Source organism: Equus caballus, chromosome 4, assembly GCF_041296265.1.
Source record: "Equus caballus isolate H_3958 breed thoroughbred chromosome 4, TB-T2T, whole genome shotgun sequence".
NCBI lineage: Eukaryota > Metazoa > Chordata > Mammalia > Perissodactyla > Equidae > Equus > Equus caballus.
Genome location: NC_091687.1, coordinates 17,050,491 through 17,063,999, shown reverse-complemented (window position 1 = coordinate 17,063,999; position 13,509 = coordinate 17,050,491).

Here is a 13,509-nt window from a genome sequence, read left to right as displayed (position 1 = left end):
GAACAACATATTACTAAACCCCTGTCAATATTAATAAAATAAAAAAGAGATAAGCTGTAATGGTTAATCTTATGTGTCAACTTGGCTAGGCCATGGTGCCCAGATATTTGGGCAAACATGATTCTAGATGTCACTGTAAAGATATTTTTTAGATGAGATTAACATTTAAATCAGTAGAGATTGAGTAAATCACATTACCCTCCTTAATGTGAGTGGGCCTCATCCAATCACTTGAAGGCTTAAGAGAAAAGACTGAGGTTTCCCAAGGAGGAAAGAGTTCTGCCTCCAGACAGCCTTCTGCCTTTGGACTCAAGACTGCAGCATTAACTCTTCCCTAGGTCTCCACCTTGCTGGCCTGCCCTGCATATTTTGTGTTTGTCAGCCCCCATGATTGCCTGATCCAATTCCTTGAAATTTCTCTCTTTTCCTCTCTCTCTCTAAATATATAACATATTGGTTCTGTTTCTCTGGAGAACCCTGACTAATGCAAGACCCAAATTACCAATTTGGAAACCAAAACGGGGAGAACGTCTGTCCTGGGGGCTTTCACTAATAAATTCTTCTAAAAACCTAAGAAAAATATACCACAAATCTTACACAAATTCCTCTACAGTATAGAGAAAGAGGAAGCCTCATCCCAACCTTTGGTGAAAAAGGGCATGCAAACTTTTATGTCAAAAATGTGACAATAACATTATAAGAAAAGAAGGAACATGTGTTTCTTTATTCTGATTATAGGTCAAAAATCCTAAATAAAATGTTAGCAAATCAAGTAGAGTGAAATATAAAAATATTTGCACAACACTGGCTATCTAGGCTTATGCCGGGAATGCAAGGTTTGTTTTGCATTTGAAAACCTATCAATGCTGGCATAAGGATAGACATATAGATCAACAAAATAGAATTGAGAGTCTAGAATAAGCCCTCACATTTACAGTCAATTCATTTTGAAGGAACTTGACCCCTTCCTCACATTACACTCAAAAATTAACTCAAAATGCTTCATAGATGCAAATATAAGAACTAAAACTATAAAACTCTCAGGAGAAAATATAGGAGCAACTCTTCATGAACTTGAGTTAAGCAAAGCCTTCTTAAATCTGACAATACTACCCAAAGCACAAGTGACAAAAGAAAAACCAGGTAAATTTGCCTTTGTCCAAAGGAATAATTTTTGCACTTCAAAGGGCACTATCAACAAAGAGAAACTACAACACACAATGGGAGAAAATATTTGCAAATCATGTATTTGATAGGAGACTTATAGTAGAATCTATAAAGAACGTTGACAACAATAGAAAGACAAGTAATCCAATTAAAAAGTAGGCAAAGGATTTGAATAGAAAATTCTTCAAAGAAGACATGCAGATGGATAATAAACACAAGAAAAGATGCTCAGCATATTAGTCATCAGGGAAATGCAAACCAAAGTGCAATGAGATACTTCTCTCTCACTATGATTGCTGTAATCAAAAAGACAGTAAATAACAAGCGTTGGCGAGAATGTGAGGGAGTGGAAACCCTCATACATTACTTGTGGGAATGTAAAATGGTGCGGCCCTCTTAGAAAACAGATTGGCAGATCTTCAAAAAAAATACGCAGAGTTATCCTATAATCCAGCAATTTGACTCCTAAATATATACCCAAAAGAAATAAAAACAGAAAGTTGGGTACTTTTTCACCAATGTTCATGGCAACATTACATATTTACAATATCCAAAAGGTGAAAACAGCTCAAGTTTCTATCAACACATGAATGGATAAACAAAGTGGAGTACATACATACAATGGAATATTATTCAACAATAAAAAAGAATGAAATTCTGACACATGCTACAATGTGGATGATCTTTGAAAACATTATGTTAAGTGAAAAAAGCCAGTCACCAAAGACTACCTATTGTATGATTTCATTTGTATGAAATGTCCAAAATAGGCAAATCTATAGAGACAGAAAGTGGGCAAATGTACAGAGACTACTAACGGGTATGGGGCTTCTTAATGGATTGAAGAAAATTATTCTAAAATTGACTGGTGATGATTACACAACTCTGTAAACTACTGAATTGTATTTTCTGAGAAGGTGAATTTTACGACGTGTATTAAATCCTAATAAAGCTACTATATAAAACCACAAAAGCACACAAAAACTAAAAAACAATATAATCAATGTGTAGGGGAGGAAGACATTTCCTCTACCCTCTCTGGGTTTGTCTGGCCAGAGAACGAATTAAATTCACATGAGACAGAATAGCAGGAGAAAATTAAACAAAGCTTTCTAACATGTATACATGGGAGAGGCTCAGGCAATCTGAGCAACCCGCCAAAATGGCTGAAGCCCTCACCTTAAATCGTATCCAGCTAAAGTTAAAGGAGGATGTTGGCAGTGGGGGAAGTCAGTTACAGGAGATTACCAGAAACAGGAATAAGATTATTATGCAGATTTAAGTCCTTGCATTCCCCAATGATTAAGAGTTTCTAGAGATAAGGTCATCTCCCTCTTCTTCCTGGTACAGAGAGGGAGGCAGATTTATAGACAGAGATTTACCTTACAAATGTAAATGTCTCCTAACAAAGGGTAAGCAAGTTCCACTCCTCAGAACCTCCTTCCCTGTCCCAAATAATCCTCATGCCAAAGAGACATATCTTGGTGTGGCCAAGACCAATCGCCCACAAATGTAATTTACCATAAGCAGAAAAAAACGTAGGAACTATATGATTATCTGGATAGGTGCAGAAAGGAACTTTAATACTATTAAAAACAACGAAATGCCTTTTCCTATAAAAAATATTTTCCACTTAGAGAGAAAAAGCAATATTCTTTAAGGCCGGCCCGACGGCCGAGTGGTTAAGTTTGCGTGCTACTCTTCGGCTGCCCAGAGTTTCACCAGTTTGGATCCTGGGTGCAGACAGGGCACCACTCATCAGGCCATGCTGAGGAGGCGTCCCACATAGCACAACCAGAGGCACTCACAACTAGAATATACAAGTGTGTACCGGGGGGCTTTGGGGAGAAGAAGAAGGAAAAAAAAAAGAAGATTGGCAACAGATGTTAGCTCAGGTGCCAATCTTTAAAAATAGATTAAAAAATCAATATTCTTTAATCTAATTAAACATGACTACCTGAGCACTACAGCAAATACCATACTTAAGTGATAAGAAATTGAAACTTTTACCTTGAAATTGAGAGACACTGATAGCTTGTGACCCCAACTTTTCATCATTGTACTGAATATCCCAACCAGTACAATACGTAAAGAAAAAAGAAATACGAGATATGAGGATTTAAAGGAAGAAATGAAACTATCATATTCTAAGGTGGCATGATTGTGAGTGTAAAAAAATACAAAAGAATCACTAAATAGACTTTTGATTTCTTAAGTTAGTTGGGCAATGTCACTGGATACATGAGAAATAATAAAATACATAATCAATTATATTCCTGTATACTTGTGACAAAAAATTAGAAAGTGAAATTAAAAAATTATACAACTTATAGTATTGTCTAAAATAAATCAAATTTCTAGGAATAAATAAAAAGGAATATGTGGAAAGAAGGCCTAAATAAATAGAAGGTATCTCATGTTTACAAGTTAGAAAGCTCAACATTGTAATTCTCCCCACACTGACTTATAGATCCAATTACCCACCAAAGTGTGTGGGTGTGTGCGTGTGTGTTTAGAATTTGACAAGGTAATTCTAAGCATACATATGGAAATAACAATAATGACCAAGGAAACCTTGAAGAATCCCTTAGGAGAATTTAACTAGAATTCGAAATATACTATAAAACTACAGTAATTAAGACAATCTAGTACTGGCGCAAAGAAATATGGATGGCGAAACCAAAAGGAGATCCAAGAAATAGACCCACACCCATTAAGTTTAGTTAAAACCACAACGAGATACCATTACACATCCACTGAGATGGCTAAGATTAAAAAAAAAGATAGTATATAGTGTTGACAAAGCTATGGAACAACAGGAACTTCCACGAACTATGAGTGGGAGAGTGTCAGCAGTGTCTACTAATGCAGGACATAAACTTAGGCTTGCCCAGCCATCCTACTCTAGATAAAAACCATCACAAACGAGTACAAATGTGAGCAAGAGGTAGGTGAAAGGACACTCATAACAACTCTACCTCTAATAGTCCCCAAATGGACAAAAACCAAAGGTCCATTTAGACTGGATATGGGAATTATGGTGTATTTAGTCTATGGAATAATAGATAGTAACAAAAAAGAAAGAACTATTGTTCCATGCATGATCCACTAAGAATTAATCCCACAAATGTACTTAGAGAGAAACAGACACAAAGACCACACTCTGTGTGACTGCGTTTCTGTAAAGACCCAGTGCAGGACCACTAATCTTTGGTGAGGCCAGTCATCTTACTTCTTACTATGGGGGATTAATGGCTTGGATGAGACATGTGGGGGGTCTCTGGAGTGCATGTCAATGAGGGTATTCACTTTACGAAAAATTATTGAGCTCCAGGCAAATTAATTGGGCACTTTTTATAGGTATTTTACCCCTGAAGAAAACATTTACAAATGTAAATAAATTTTATGTCAAGTTATTATCTTCATGTACTCTAAACCTTTTCTGAATCCTTGGACCTTTCTCTTTCTCTACAATTTTCCCTTTTAGTCGGCTGATTCAGTCATATGACACAATGCTTGGTCTCGGTCAAATAATGCATCTTTCAAAACAAGTCACAGAAAAGAAGTAAAAACTACTTCTTTGAAGTTTTTAGCAGACAATCATAAAATTTCATTTTATTTCCTTCCACTGTAAGGTCTTGCGGTTCAAGCCACACGTTGGATTAACTTGCTGGCCCTGATTGACTTTGCCCATCAAAATGAAAATGTTAATTTATTTAAACAGCTATATTTCAGCATTGTCTTGTAAAAAAATGAAATACCAGTATAATATGCCAGCCAGTGGTGACAAGTGTAACATTGACGATTATGCTTACGTGAAATCATATAATTGCTGCTTTAGTTTTTTCTGTTTCATTTTGTCTGAAAGGCCTATGATTGTGTCTAACGTAGAAATAAAAAAAAAAGATGATCCAATTCATTAAACTTTTTTTTTTCCAGGAAGATTAGCCCTGAGCTAACATCTGCTGCCAATCCTCCTCTTTTTGCTGAGGAAGACTGGCCCGGAGCTAACATCCATGCCCATCTTCCTCGGCTTTATATGTGGGACGCCTGCCACAGCATGGCTTGCCAGGTGGTGCCACGTCTGCACCTGGGATCCGAACCGGCAAACCCTGGGGCACCGAAGCAGAACGTGAGAACATAATGACTGCACCACCAGGCCGGCCCCTCATTAAATGCTTATTGAATATCCGTTTACTGAATGTCAGGTATGTGTGTTAGCATTAATCTGCTTGATTCCAGCTACTTCTAAAAGAAGATAGAGTTGTCAGGATTCCGTATTACAAGGGAGAAAATAACGCTCAGAGAAGTTAAGCAAGTTGTCTGAGAGCACACAGTGGGCTTGTGCTGAGCCTGATTGCATCGGTGGGAGGAAAGTTAATGTCTGCTGCCTTTCTCTAGTGTGGGTGTGTCCGTTTACTATTGTTGCCTTGACAAATCACCACGACTTGGTGGCTTAAAACAACACAAATTGATTATTTTACTGTAGTGCTGCATTATCAATTTGTTATTTCGTGCTGCCAATTAGAAGTCGCACAGGAGGCTCACTGGAATTTGAATCACTACTTTCTAGTCATCACTCGAGGGCAGAAAAGTGGGCACTGACACAAATAACCCAAAATCACACAAAGTGATGGAGGAGAGGCTCCACTGAGCAGAGGAACAGCATTTCAGAAAAACCAAAGGAATTTTGACGAGAGGTGGCATCAACCGGCCTGGTCTCCCCATGCACTGGATTGTTTGTGGTTGAATACAAACCACTTTCCTCAGCTGTAGGACATGCTCTCCTGCCCTGGGGACAGCAAATGGCCTGCCTACCCTCATTGAACTGCGTCGTGTGGAAGGGACTCCCTTTGCAATTGTCAGGCTCCAACCATCAGGAGTGGGCCAGGCCGTTCACATCTCGTGCTCACATCCATCCACTGAAAAGCTGTGCACGTGGCACTTGTAAATGAGGCTGAACCCCGGGCTCAGCTACAAGCCCACTGTGCACTCTCAGGCAACTCGCTTAACTTCTCTGAGCATTATTTTCTCCTATGTAAAAGTGTGGGTGGTCTTCAGAAGCTAGAATGTCAAGGAAAAGGATTTTCTTCTGGAGCCTCCAGAAAGGAACTCAGCCCTGCTGACACCTCGCTTTTAGGCCAGTGGCATGACGCCTCCACAAAGCCCTTCCTGACACATGTTCTCGTACTGTGTCTCAGCAGCCTTTGCTTCCACGCGGGCTTGTATCATACCTACAAAGGTTTATTTGTGTGCCTGAGTCCCTGCAGGGGTGACTATCCTGAAGGCAATGGCCATGCCTGATCCATCTTGTCTTCTCAAGGTCAACCACAGGCACATGACACAATCTCAATAAAGGCTGGTGATTGAAATGAGGACATTTCTAAATTCACAGATGGCTCTGGTTTCTAGCTGGCAGCAAAGAAGCGTGGATCATTGTCACTTATTCAAAGTTCTATTTATTTGTAAGTTCAGGGTGTGTCTGTATGTCTCTGTCAATGCCTTGAGATGCAGCTGGTCTTGACTTATTGGTTTGTCTGAAGTGGCTAAGATTTTGTGATCAAAATGTGCAGAATTAGAAGTTATTTGCAAACCAAGTAAAGTTCATTTTTCATTTCTCTAATTTGTGTCTCCTTTATTTTGGCAGAGTTTTGGTACATGATGTTTTTCAGTTTTCAGTTTTTTCTTTTCTTTTTTTTTGTAGAGGATTAACATTTGGAGTGGTCTATTCTCTTGCTTCTAGATATTCCTCTGGGATAGTATAGGGCAGAAATACATAAAAACAACAGCACATTTTGGTTGAGTTGTGAAATGTAGAAATCCTCAGAATAGCTGCGGTTTCAGAACATTCTGTACTCCTAAAATTAAGGTCAAGAGAGCTTTTACCTCTACTGCCATAAAATTACTGGGAAGGTAAAAAGAACAACTGGAGAAGCAGAAAAATGTGCATTTCCTAGATGAGATACAGTTAATACTTATATTTGCATGGGGCTCATTGTGAATCAAAATGAGTCGTACCCAAGTCTGAAGGGAGAGTAAATGCAGATCTCTCACTTACCAGCTGGATGATGGGAAGCAAATTAGATCATTTCTCTGAGTCTCAGTTCCTGTTTCTATCTGTAAAAAGGAAATCATAAAATTTCAAAACTAGACACAGAATAGCCAACACAACATTGAAGGGGAACAAAGTTGGAGGTCTGATGCTACCTGACTTCAAGACTTACTATAAAGCTACAGTAATCGAGACAGTGTGGTATTGATGAAAGAACAGACAAATAGATCAACGGAACAGAATAGAGAGCCCAGAAATAGACCCACATAAACACTGTCAACTGATCTTTGATAAAGGAGCAAAGCAACACAATAGAGCAAAGGTAGTCTCTTCAACAAATGGAGCTGGAACTACTGGACATCCACATGCAAAAAAGTGAATCTGGACACAGACCTTCCAATCTTCCCAAAAATTAACTCAAAATGGAGCATAGACATAAATGTAAAATGCACACCTAGGACAAAATCTTGATGATCTTGGGTTTGGCAATGACCTTTTGGACAGAACACCAAAGGCAGGATCCATGAAAGAAAGAATTGATAAGGTTGACTTGGTTAAAATTAAAACTTTCTACTCAGCGAGACACACTGTCAAGAAAATGAAAAGACAAGTTGCCACAGACTGAGAAAATATATTTGCAAAAGCCATATCTAATATAAGACTATCTAAAACATGCAAAGAACTCTTAAAATTTAACGATAAGAAAACAAACACTATCAAAAAATGAACAAAAGTCCTTAAGAGACACTTCACGGAAGAAGATATACAGATAAGCATATAATAAGCATGTGAAGGGATGCTCCATATCTTACATCATTAGGGAATTGCACCTTGAAACAGCAATGACATACCAGGACGCATCTATCAGAATGGCCAAAATCCAGAACACTGATAACACCAAATGCTGGTGAGGATGTGGAGCAACAAGAACGCTCGTTCTTCACTGGTGGGAATGCAGAATGGTGCAGCCTGTTTGGAAGACAGTTTGGTGGTTTCTTGTAAAACTGAATAACCTCTTACCACACAATCCAACAATTTCACTCCGTGGTATTTACCCAAATGAGTTGAAAACTTACATCCACACAAAAACTTGCAAATGGACGTTTATAGCAGTTTTATTCATAATCGCCCAAAACCTTGAAGCAACCAAGTCATCTTTCAATAGGTGAGTAGATAAATAAACTGTGCTACATCCAGACAGTAGAGTATTACTCAGTGCTAAAAAGAAATGAACCATCAAGTCATGAGAAGACATGAAGGAAGCTGAAATACATATTACTAAGTGAAAGAAGCCAATCTGAGAAGTCTACACACTGCATGGTTCCACCTCTGTGACATTCTGGAAAAGGCAAACCGGTGGGGACAGAAAAAGATCAGTGGATTCCAGGGGTATAAAGTGGGGAGGGATCAATAGGTGGAGTATAGAGGACTTTTAGGGCAGTGAAAATACTCTGTAAGGTACCACAGTGGTGGATACATGTCATTATACATTTGTCCAAACCCATAGAAAATACAACACCAAGAGTGAACCCTAATATAAACCATGGAATTTGGGTAATAATGAAGTACCAATATAGGTTCATGGATTATAACAAATGTACCACTCTTGGGGGGGGGATGTTGATAATGGGGGAGGCTGTGTGTGTGGGGCAGGAGGTATATGGGATATCTCCGTACTTCTCAATTTTTTTGTAAACCTAAAACTGCTATAAAAAATAAAGTTTATTAAAAAATTACGAAATTAAGAGGGTTGTCCTAGGTGTTGAAGGGAACAGAAATCATTGTATCCTGTGGCTAGCACACAAAGCACAATGAGCAGTGTGCTCGTTCTCATTACTAAGGTGCTCCTCTGCTGTGGTCTCCAGTTTTCCACTCATAGACAACATGGCCTTGGGCAAGTCACTTTCCCGCTCACAGTCTTAATATTCTCATCTCTAACATGGACATTATAAGAAATCCACAACTCAGATTTGTAAATTATCAAAGTATGTGAAAACCATCCCATGCAACAATAAAACACCAGTCGATTTTATTATTATTATTTAATTTTTGTGCTCGGAAGAAAATAGGTACTCATAGCTATTTATTGGAGTTTTCTTTTCTTTTTTTTAATTATCTAAGTCAAGTACTTTATAATTTAAAGTACTCTATCCTAGACGATGAAATACTGATTTTTTGAAGGTTATGCAATGAGTATATAAACTACCTCTTAGAGTTGTGGAAACTGGGTGAAAGCTTTATTTTTGTTTGATTTTTCTTTCCTAATGTGACATAGAAAACACTCATAGAAAATACACAGAAATAATTGTACAACCCAAAGGGTTACTACAAAGTGAACCCTTATTTGACTTGTTTAGTGTTGTCTGGGTTTGAATGATATACAGATGGAATCATACAGAATGCATTCTTGGGCTCTGCCTATTTTCCTTTCAGCAGTATGTGTATGTTCCCACTGTGGGACGAGGGAGTACCTTACTCATGGACATTGGTGTACAGACAGAGCTCCTGTTGAGATTTTCATTTTGATTGTATGAGATGTATAGATCCATTTGGAGCCAGTTGACATCTTCTCAGTGATGAGTTTTTTGAGCCATGAGTCTGATATATGCCTCCATTCATGTAGGTCTTTAATTTTCCATTTTTTTGAGGAAGATTAGCCCTGAGCTAATATCCACTGCTAATCCTCCTCTTTGGCACTGAGCTAACATCCGTGCCCATCTTCCTCTGCTTTATATATGGGACGCCTCCCACAGCATAGCTTGATAAGCAGTGGATAGTTCTGCACCTGGGATCCAAACCAGGGAAACCTGGGCCACCAAAGCAGAGCATGAAAACTTAACCACTGCACCACCGGGCTGGCCCCAGCGTAGGTCTTTAATTTTTATCCACAAATGATCTTACTCTTTTTTGGTGTACATTATGCATTTCTCATGACATTTATTCCTAGAGATTTGATATTTTTGATGCTATTGTGTATATCTTTATTCAAATCTCATTTTCAATTTCTTCATGGTATACAAAAAGAAAACAGATTTTTCCTTACATTGTCCTTACACACAGTGTCCTGGCTTAATCCATTTATTAATTATACTTTACTGCAAACAGCACAGATTTTTTCTCCTTGCAATGCTTGTATTTCATTTTTCTGCTTGTTCTGTCTGTGTTTCTTATCTCTGTTCTCTTTTGTCTGCATTGCTGCATGCTACTTGAACAATATTTAGAATTCCACTTTGTTCTATCTATAGCATTTCTGAATGTATCTCTTTGAAGAGCTTTTTTAGCAGTTGCTTGAGGTATTACGTTCTATCTACATATCACAGTGTGCTGGCTCATCAAATAGTTCCAGTAAAGTGTAGAAAGCTCACCTCCTTTTATGTCTCTTCTTTCGATTAAAATTGTCTTATATACATCTTCTAGGAACATTGAGAACATCAGGCAGTATTATAACTTCTGTTTCAACCATCAAACATAATTTAGAAAATTCAGAAAGAAAAGAAAATCTATTTATTTACCCATTCTTTGCTCTTTCCATTATTCTTTCTTTCTCCCTGATGTTCATTTTTCTTAATCATTTCCTTTCTGCTTAGAGAACTTCTATTACCATTGTTTTAGGGTGTGTTTGCTTTCAACAAAATCTCTTAGTTCCCCTTCATCTGAGAATGTCTTGGTTTCCACTTCATTCCTGAAGCATATTGTTGTAGATATAGGATTCTAGGTTGACAGCTCTTTTGTTTCAGCACTAGAAAAAGTTGTACCACCTCCTACTGGCCCCCATGGTTTCCAGTGAGAAAGCTACTGTCGCTGAATAGTTTTTTCCTATAAGTAAGTTTTCCTCTGATTTTTTAATACTTTCAAGATTTTTTTGTTGTCTTTCATTTTCAAAAGTTTGATTATAATGTACCTTGGTATAAATTTCTTGAGTTTATCCTGTTTGGGGTTCATTCATCTTCTTAAATCTATAGGTTGATGTTTCTGCAAAATTTGGGAAAATTTCAGCCATTATTTCACTAAATACTTTTTTGGCCCCATCCTTTTTCTCCTCTCTTTTTGAGACTTCAATGACGTGAATATTAGACTTCTTACACAGTCCCACATGTTCCGAGGCTCTGTTTACTGTTATGTTTTCAGTCTCTATTCTCTCTGTTGCTCAGATTGGATAACTTCTATTGTTATATCATCAAGTTCATGAATATTTTTCTCTGTCCTCTCCATTTTCCTGTTGACCTCATCCATTGAGTGTTTTATTTCATTATTATATTTTTCAGTTCTGAAATTTCTATTGATTCTTCTTTATATCTTCTAGTTCTTTGCTGAGATTTTCTATTTTTTCATTTGTTTCAGGCATGTTTGTAATTGCTTGTTGAAGCATTTTTATGACCGCTGCTTTTAAGTGCTTGTCAGGCAATTCTAACAACTGGGCCGTCTCAATTTTGTTTTCTGTAGATGGTCAATTCTCACTCAAGTTGTGATTTGCTTGGTTCTTGGTATGATGAATTTATTATATTGTGAGTTTCTGAATCTTATTTAAATCTTGTGTTTTATCAGGATTCCTCTGACATTAGGAAATTGGAGCAGTACCTCATTACTGCCAGAGGAGGGTGGAAGTCCAGGCTCCCCTCTGGGCTCCTGAAGACACCCATTGGGGGAAGGAGTTCCTTGTTACTGCTGGGTGGGGGTGGGAGTGCTAGTTCCTCCCTGGCTGAGAGTGGTGGGGGCACCTCAGTGTTGTTTCCCATGTCACCTTCAGTGATGCAAGGTGTGGAGGAATGGCCTTGTGACCTCTGGGCACTGGGGAAGGTCCTGACTCTCCACCAGGCCTCCCCTGAGGTTGTCCCAGTGAGGAGAGGCAGCCCCTGGTTACGGCTAGGTGGTGGTGAATGTCCCGGCTGTCTGTGTGGTGTCCCCTGACACTGTGAGGGTGGGGGTCTTACTACCAGATCACAAGGAGAAAGTCACAGCTCTCTACTTGGCCTTCTCTGACACTTCCTGATGGGGGTGTTGGGGTGCCCCCTCACAGCCTTCTGAGGGTGGATGTCTAGGCTCCCCACTGGATCTCTGCTGACCTGGGCGGGGGTGAGGCCACAGAGTTTTCTGTGCTGTTGGCCACAGCAGAACACTTATTGTGTATAAGTTGTGTGTCCTGCCAGGCTGACCCTCTTCTGGTCTTTTCTTCAGAGAGAGTAGCTTTGTGGGAACTTGTTGTGCCCATTGGTGTTTCCACCTTCCTGAGTTCTTAGGCTCCACATCTGAGACAGATGAGGTGAAAAGAAAATCTAGGGACCTCAGCACCATGTCCTTCTTTGAGTCCATAGGTTCCTGGCCAGTCTACCTTCTTCTCTTTGGCTTTCAGAATTTTCTTAGGTTGTAAGTATATAATGTCCAGGGATTTTAGTAGTACTTAGTGATAGAAATAGGGAAAAGTAAATCTACTCCATCTTTCCAGAAGCAGCGATCCAATGTTCATACTTTTTTGTTTTAATTTAACATACTGTCTAGAACCTGTACTACTATGTTGAATAGAAATGTGATTGAGGCTGGATGAGGGAATGTGTGTTTGTGTGTGTGAAAACAGGGTGTGTGTACATGTGAGGCGGGGTATGCCTGTGTGGGGGCAAGGGTGTGTACGAGAGAACGGCTTGGGTGCTTTAGAAGATCTATGTATATGTGAGAGGTGTGTTGGGGAGCTATGTGTGGGAGTCTGTGTGTGAGGGTGGGTCTGCATGTGAAGGGTGTTCAGTGAGCAAGTGTACATGTGTATGTGCGAGAGAGAAAGAGACAGAAAGAGAGAATTTGAGAAGTGTGGGGAGTAGGGAGATTTAGGGTTGCCACCTGAAAGATGGTGAAGTTGAGCATGAACTTGTAGATGTCTGAAGAGAGGGTGGATACATACATGAATGTGAGTGAACATGTGTGTGTAGGGGGGGTTTGATTATATATGAGTGTAGGGTGATGATATAGATCTGTGGGTGTAGGGGGACAGATCCCATATGTGTATGGGGGGGCTAACTGTACATAAGTGAGGGCTACAGTATGGGTGTGGTGATTATACAAACCAGTGTGGGCATATAAACATATAATATATGTATGTAATTCACAGGAAATTAGAAGTATTCTCACTCTATTTTTCACTATGATAATTGTGCATATGAGGAAACTGGAGGTCCAGGGAACTCCACTTATTTTGCAAGGCCATAGGTGGAGCTGTGACCAAAAATGTAAGGTCTCAGTTTGTGTGTAGTCTACCCATCTCTGATTTTTTTCACTCTACTCTCTACGTTTGATTGCATTTA